The sequence below is a fragment of the Rhinatrema bivittatum genome, chromosome 8 (assembly GCF_901001135.1).
Source record: "Rhinatrema bivittatum chromosome 8, aRhiBiv1.1, whole genome shotgun sequence".
In the NCBI taxonomy this organism is placed as follows: domain Eukaryota; kingdom Metazoa; phylum Chordata; class Amphibia; order Gymnophiona; family Rhinatrematidae; genus Rhinatrema; species Rhinatrema bivittatum.
In genome coordinates, this window is record NC_042622.1 from 159,600,740 (window position 1) to 159,608,700 (window position 7,961).

The 7,961-nt window shown below is 38.5% G+C and overlaps 1 protein-coding gene across 16 annotated transcripts in view; it reads right to left on the reverse strand.

The window, feature by feature from the left end:
* Nucleotides 1-7,010, reverse strand: part of ZNF618 (zinc finger protein 618) — a 638,793-nt gene extending 631,783 nt beyond the window's left edge. For 14 of the 16 annotated variants that reach the window (XM_029611889.1, XM_029611890.1, XM_029611900.1 and 11 more), the window contains exon 1: nt 6,620-7,009. The gene's annotated coding sequence lies outside the window, so the exon portion shown is untranslated. Of the gene's footprint in view, nt 1-6,619 lie in introns of all 16 variants that reach the window. The other 2 variants (XM_029611901.1, XM_029611903.1) reach the window with 2 other exon arrangements.
* Between the last annotated feature and the right edge of the window lie 951 nt (nt 7,011-7,961).

Genomic DNA, 7,961 nt, shown 5'->3' on the forward strand with positions numbered 1-7,961 from the left:
GAGGGTGAAGGTGATGTAAAAAGCCATTCGCGATGAGTATAAAGTGCCCGCTTAAACGCCTTCTTTATAACCCTCGATGGATAACCCCTCTCTAAAAATCGGACAGATAGGCTCTGAGCTTGTGACAAAAAATCAGTGCGATCAGAACAAAGTCTGCGGAGTCTCAAAAATTGTCCGGTAGGGATGTTGTCACGAAGTGCTCTGGGATGACAGCTACTATAGGCTAACAAAGTGTTTCGGTCCGTATGTTTACGGAACAGTGAGGTTTCAAAACGGTCACCCCTCCAGTTGATGGCCACATCCAAAAAGGAAATCTGTGTAGAATGAATGCTAAAGTTAAACTGAATGTGTGGATTACGGGAATTAACCCAGTCAAAGAATACAAAAAATTGAACATCTGAGCCTGTCCATACTACCCCCTTTTTGATCCAACTTGCGGAGATCGCCTTAACAAAAAACTTTTTTCAATTCCAAGATCAAATTTATCAACAGAACAAGGGGACTGCAATGGGGGCGACTATGGCGCCGAGCCTTGCGTGCCTATACATGGATGATTATGAAGACGTTCATATCCATTCGTCAGAATGGTCTTCATTCATCCATGTATGGCTACGGTACATCGATGATGTCTTTATAGTATGGATAGGCCCAGATGTTCAATTTTTTGTATTCTTTGACTGGGTTAATTCCCGTAATCCACACATTCAGTTTAACTTTAGCATTCATTCTACACAGATTTCCTTTTTGGATGTGGCCATCAACTGGAGGGGTGACCGTTTTGAAACCTCACTGTTCCGTAAACATACGGACCGAAACACTTTGTTAGCCTATAGTAGCTGTCATCCCAGAGCACTTCGTGACAACATCCCTACCGGACAATTTTTGAGACTCCGCAGACTTTGTTCTGATCGCACTGATTTTTTGTCACAAGCTCAGAGCCTATCTGTCCGATTTTTAGAGAGGGGTTATCCATCGAGGGTTATAAAGAAGGCGTTTAAGCGGGCACTTTATACTCATCGCGAATGGCTTTTTACATCACCTTCACCCTCCGATGACACATCTCTGAACTGTATTCTTCCTTTCTCGGTCGTAGGCAGATCTATAGCCAATATGATAAAAAGACATTGGTCAGCTCTTTCTTTGAATGACCTTATGCATGGATCACTCCGGTTCACCTTCAAAAGAGGGACCAATCTACGGGACCGGCTGGTACATACAGCGAGCCACCCCAGTGAAATGCGATTAGATGTGAGAGGCCAACACTCTCCCTGTGGCCACTGTATCATGTGCCAGCATACGGAATTGTTTACAGAATTTGTACACCCTCAGACTGGACGTGTGTTTAAACTATTCTCCAAAACTGACTGCACCACTAAAGGGGTGGTATATGTGGTTAAGTGCCCCTGCCCCCTGCTATATGTGGGTAAAACTTCGCGAATGATTAAGACAAGGATCATTGAGCACTGTTGCAATATCAGATCCTCTAGAAGTGATGAGCCTTTGGTCTCACACTGGCTCCAGGCGGGTCATTCCGTTGCTGCTCTCTCCTTCCTAGTCCTGGAGGAAGTCGCGCCCCCTCGTCGGGGGGGGTGATTTTGCCAGGATACTCGGTCGGAGAGAACAGCGCTGGATCTTCACTTTGGACACAGTTTCACCGAAAGGTTTAAATAAGGAAATAGAATGGTATCTATTCTATTAATGAGTCACTAATTCTGCATATGTGTCACTGTGTACCTACCGCTCTCAGCATCTCGCGAGAGGGATTTTCTTTTTCTCTTTCGCGCCATTTTTTCCTTTAAGTGGCTGTCACTATTACAAGATATTGCGCTCCTGCTGTCAACACTGAAGGTACGCTTTTACATTGCATAATTCCTTATTAGCAGCCTGTATTGTTCCGTTCGTGATATATGTTATTCTATTATAGATTAAACATTCGCCGTGGTCCCTCCTGATGCAGCTTACTCGAAACACGGACCGTGTCGGGGGACTTTAATTGTTGTTTCACTTGATTACCTGGAATGGAGTTGCCTCACCTTTGAATACTTGACGCTATAATAAAAAATACATTTGAAGTTTCAATGGAACTATATGTTTTGTCCTGCACCATGTTTATGTGGGTAATTGAAATCTCCCATTATTACCGCACTACCAATTTGGTTAGCTTCCTAATTTCTGTTAGCATTTCACTGTCCGTCTCACCATCTTGACCAGGTGGATGGTAGTATACTCCTATCACTATAGTCTTCCCCGACACACAAGGGATTTCTACCCATAAAGATTCAATTGTGCATGTAGTCTCATACAGGATGTTTATCCTGTTGGACTCTATACCATCCCAGACATAAAGCGCTACACCGCCTCCCAGGTGCTCCTCTCTGTCATTGCGATATAATTTGTACCCCGGGATAGCACTGTCCCATTGGTTGTCCTCCTTCCACCATGTCTCTGAAATGCCAATTAAGTCCATGTCATCATTCACTGCTATACATTCTAGTTCTCCCATCTTACTTCTTAGATTTCTGGCATTAGTATACAAACATTTCAAAGTTTTTTTTTTGTTTGTATTTTCATTCTGCTTTTTAATTGATAGGGATAATTTAGAATTTTTTAGCTCAGGTGAGTTTTTAGTTGCAGGCACTTGGACTACTTTTCTTGTTATTGGAACCTCACTGATGGAATGCCGTAATTCTAATGCATCATTAGTATCCTTTGAAGATACCTCCCTCTGAACCATGCGCTGCTGAGCGACTGTCGGCTTTCCCCTTTGTTCTAGTTTAAAAGCTGCTCTCTTTCTCCTTTTTAAAAGGTTAGCGCCAGTAGTCTGGTTCCACCCTGGTTAAGGTGGAGCCCATCCCTACGTTTAGGTCATAAGAATGCAGTTTTTCCTCATGTTGCCAAGGCCACCCAGCAAAGGAAGAGGTTTTTGGCCTTTGAGGCAACTTTTCAAACTTCAGTTTCCCTGGAAATGTTTATGCAATTATTTATTTATTTTTAATTATCCCATACAACTTGAGGCTTTTCTGCAGAACACATCTACGCCTACAGATTTAGACCAGGTTAATTAACCATGTGCTATATAAATTTGTTGGTGATGTGTTTCCTTTGGGGGGGGTTTCCCACACACACTTTTCATTAGGTGGTCCCCCCATCTTGTAGTGTGCTAATGAAGATTCTTTTTTTCTTATTTCCTTTAAGATTTTTCTTTTTTGTATAAAATATTCATGCAATTTTGAATTTCAAGTGTTCTTGATTTATATATTTGAGAATGTAATACATTTTTTTAAAAGTGCACTCTTACAGGAGGGGAGGGAACAGCGGTCCCAGACTCTCAGCTGGAGGACTATTACTATAACTGTTAAGGTACAGGAGTGAGATTCAAAGAGTAACCCACAGAAAACTAAATTAAGGTTCACAGTACCAAAAACATCATGTAAGTGGTTTCAATCAAGACAGAAGTTCAAAAGAAGAGGAGAGACCTTGTATACAAAAATAAAAATTCCAAATGAATCTTTGGAATCAGCGAACACAAGGTATGTTAAGGTTGACCTACTTCTAATACCATTGGAACCAACATTCTGACCTGATCATTACCTGCTAACTTAACTACCTTCACCCTTAAAATAATGATATGCTCTTCCTTTGGGGGAAAATTCATGTTTACCTTATGAGAAAGCAGCTGAGAAAGGACTTGACTTTGGCATTGAAGAGTGAAAAAACACCAACAATGCTTTTCCTTAGTTGAAAGGTGTTCTTGATCAGTCAATTAACTAAAATGTTCTAAACAGAGAACTAACTAGTAGTGGAATACATGTAAAATAAAGCGGGCTATAGGCAACTAAAACTATAAAATGCTTTTGTACGTACTAGTCAAGGTCTCTACCACACCATTTCCATCTAAAGTTTATATCCCAAGGCTAACTTAGATGAAATTTTTTCCCCAAGAGACAGAATAGCTATTACATGCCTGGCAGCTTCACAACTTCACCTTTAAATCAGAGTTGTACCAAATATAAAAAGGTACCTTCATTTTCAGTTTATTTTATTTTTCCTGGGAATTTTAATGTTAAAAAAAAAAGTCAAAAATTACTTTTCCACTGATCTAATACAATGGTATATAAAAGCCTAACAAATAAATTAATAAATAAAATGTGTTATAACATTGAAACTCCCAAGAAAAATAAAAGAAAAATTGAAAACAAATGTTATTCAGTATTTAATTTGGCCAAATAACTCAGGATGCTTAAGGCCTGAGTCACGCATTGATATTAAAATTTCTTGAAATTTCCAAAAATCGGCAAAATTGTTTATAGACTTTTCCAGAAAATAAACATCCCACAATACTAACAATACAGAGTTAAGTATAATGCTTGAATCTGGCCTGTAGACTGTTTGATATGGCCGAATACTACATTTTGGTCAAATAATGTTGTGAAGTTGAAGTTTAATTTTAAATCAAAGCTGTGAAAAAGTAGGAGGAAAACTACAAGGCCTTACTTCAGTTTTTGTGTTGCATTCCAAACATTTTTGGCTTTAGTTTGTTCTACTAGCGTGGCATTCAGCCAATCATTAAACCTAACTACTTAATATTCAATGGAATACTAGTTACAGAGTACAGCATTAACTTAAAATGTCAGCATGACCTCAAGAATAAACAAGCTATAGTCAAATTGTGAGGCACATTTCCCCAAAAAAAAAAAAAAAGATAAGAAAAGTCATGGAATCAAATATATACAAATACAAAGTTTTTTGTTGGGTTTTTTTTTTAATGAACTCCTACAAAGAATAAGGAGATTACAGAAATTCAATTTCCTATAATGATTGCAGGTGCATCAAATAAGAAAGCTAAAATTTTAGCCAATGTGTCATAAATTTACTGCACTGACTTCACATACCACTGTTGTATGTGTTCAACATAAAATATAAAATTTCCAATCTCAATACCTACTTTCTCCTACAACTGTATTGCTGAAAAGAATTTATCAACATTCCCTATCAGATTATAATATAGTTTATAGTTTCACCATTGAAGTGGAACACATTCTGAAAGAACAGTGAAATAAAATGCAATCATCAGTTATCCTATTAAGCTTTACAAAAGCCAGAAAAGAGCATCCCCATCCAACAATTTAATATTACCAGATCAATTCTATATGGTAACAAATGGTTTAAGGAAAAAAAAATTTTAAACCTATTATGTTTAAAAGCTTAAAAAAAAAATTTTAGTCAGCATATCAGGACTTCTTTTAAAAAACAAATCCATTTTACTAAATCCTACTGCAAGTTTCTAAGTTACAATTAAAATCTGACTTAAAATGTCTATTTTATTCTAAGTTCTATATATAGTATACAAAATTTTACATACAGGATAGTTTCACATCTATAAACTGTCCTACATTTTATTTTAAAATACAGACATGCATTGAGTTTTCAAATTTTTAACATTGTGTTTTTATTTTACATTTATATTCTATGTGATCCAGCTGTAAACCAAATCCCATACTTTATGTTTATGCTAAAAATGTACTAATTAAAATATCTTGACTTAGCTTGGGCATTACAAAATATACATATATGCACAAAATTAGGTTTTGGGTGTGTCCACTGCAAATTTTAAATTGTATTTTATATATATTTGATAGTATCTTCCATTCTAAAATAATTTAACAAACAATTTCATTTATATGCAATTAATTGCATTTTTAGAATATTTCAATTATATTTTTCAAAACCTTTCTAAAAAAAATTACATAAAAGTTGAAACTTAAGATATTCCCAAAATAATTTCTTGCTTGCAATTTACAAATACACTTTTTCATCAAGCTAATGAAAAAAAATCAAAATTTATTTTTATTTTCATTTACATAGGCTCATTTTCTTAATTAAAAGAAATTTGTTCATGTGCAGATGTAAAATTTGCAAAATTCTTCAAAAATCCTCATTTCTTTTACAGTATTCTCACAATCTAAACTTTTGTAGAAAAAAAAGGAAAAAGAAACAGCAAATATTTCCTTTTTTTCAATTTTAATTTCTTTTATTTACAAAATAGTATCCTCTAGGTGGCGTCGTTTTAATGAAACAAAACTGCCGTTTCGGAAAAAAAATGGAAAAAAATTGAAAAAAGAGAAATAAAACAAGAAGGCCTTAAAAATCTACTTTCCAACAAATACAAAAAAAGTAAACATTGCATTGTTAACACAGAGAAACGCGGCTCCGCACAGAAGCCGCCGACACGGAGCAGGGAAATTCGAGGCGAGAATTTTTTTTTTTCATTTTGGAAACCTTGTTTCATTTTTCTAAAACGAGAATTGTCCTAACTGACATGGCTGACTCCGCTGGCTTTGTTTTCCCAGCCGGTAACCAATTTAATCAACCCCAACAAATTAAGAAATAAAGCCCCACACAACAAACCTCCCTTTTCTTAGGGTTTCCCCCCACCCCAAAGAATTTCAGAAATAAAATGAAAAATCTGCACATACACACCCCGTATTCCTCCTACTCCTCCCTCCCTCTTAAAAAAAATTGCGTTCTCATAGTTTTTTTTTTTTTTTTTTTTTTTTGGTGGTAACACAAACGCTTTACAAATGCAGGAGAAGCCCGCGCGGGGCGCCAGCTCGGTTACCTTGGTTGTCGGAGATCCGCCACTGCTGCTCCCACCACGTCCGGTGCTCGGTGCGCGTTCTCCCCGCCTCGCTCGGCCCGGGGATGAGGAGGAGGAGGAGGGGCAGGAGGAGTGGAGGGGGGGGAGGGCGCTGCGTGCTGAGTGCACTATGTGCGCTGCACAAAGCAGCCCGGCCGTGCCCCCGCCGATTCCCGCGCTCCGGGGGCTAGTGCACAATAACATGGAAAGAAATCGGCGGGCGCCACTGCTAAAGCAGATCTCTGGGGTGGGGGCGGGACAGGCACAGTGGAGGGAAGGGAGTTAGACGTGCTCTCTAATGTGTGCTGAGCGTGTCAGTCAGTGCACGTCCCGGCCACCATACGTCCGGCCTCGCGCAGCTCGGTCGCAAGCCGAGAAAAAGGGAAGACACTCCGGCCACCATTGCGAAGCGACAATCCTTTTACTCTGGCGCCGCACTATATAAGGGGAGAGCTCAGCACTTGCTAAAGCACCCGACATAGATCCTAAACGTGTAGCGGCCTGTGCAGGAGTGATGAAGGCAAAGCCTAGGCAGCAGTTTCCAGCACAGGGCCAGAGGCTTTAGAGCTGCTCGTCTCCTGAGTACTGAAAAAAATTTTTTGCCTTTTTTTTGTACTTGATTTTCCCACCCTTCGGTTTTCTTCTGCCCAAGGAATTCTACATTGTATTTCATAATTTTAATGTCAACATCTTTTCCAAATGTAATTTGTCCATTTTGGAATATGAAACAAGTGCTGGTATGTTGCGTTACCTAACCGATTTTTACTGTTGGAATACCTCCTGTATAAGGGAGAGAAAAAAAAAGATTTATTGAAGCTTTAAACACAGTGAGGTCCATATTCAAAATGATTTAGCTGAATAACTCAAGAGATTATCTGGCTAACTGAAGATCTGGACACTTACAGGGACATTTATCAAATCGCCTTAGGGCTGCATTAACGCCCATGATATGCCATAACACATGCCATAAATAAAGCATCTCAAGATGCATATGCAAATTTTAAAATTGTAGTCAAATGAGAGGAGTTTGGGTGGAGCTTATGAAAATGAGGGGTGTTTAGGTTAGGTGGCACATGTATTAGTCAACTGTTTATACCACTGAGGGGGGTCAACTAGTAACTCCAGAGGAGGTTTTGGTGCTGGTCTAGCATTTGGAGGGCAGTTTTACATGCACTATCAGATGTACAAATTGCACAGTACACAGTGGAAATTTGATGTGATTTGGAGTGAGGGAAAGTACACAAAGATGAGATTTGTACAGTGCACTCTCACCCTAGCTTGATAGCAGCTAGGTAGAGTACAACATACAAATCTCATCTTTGTG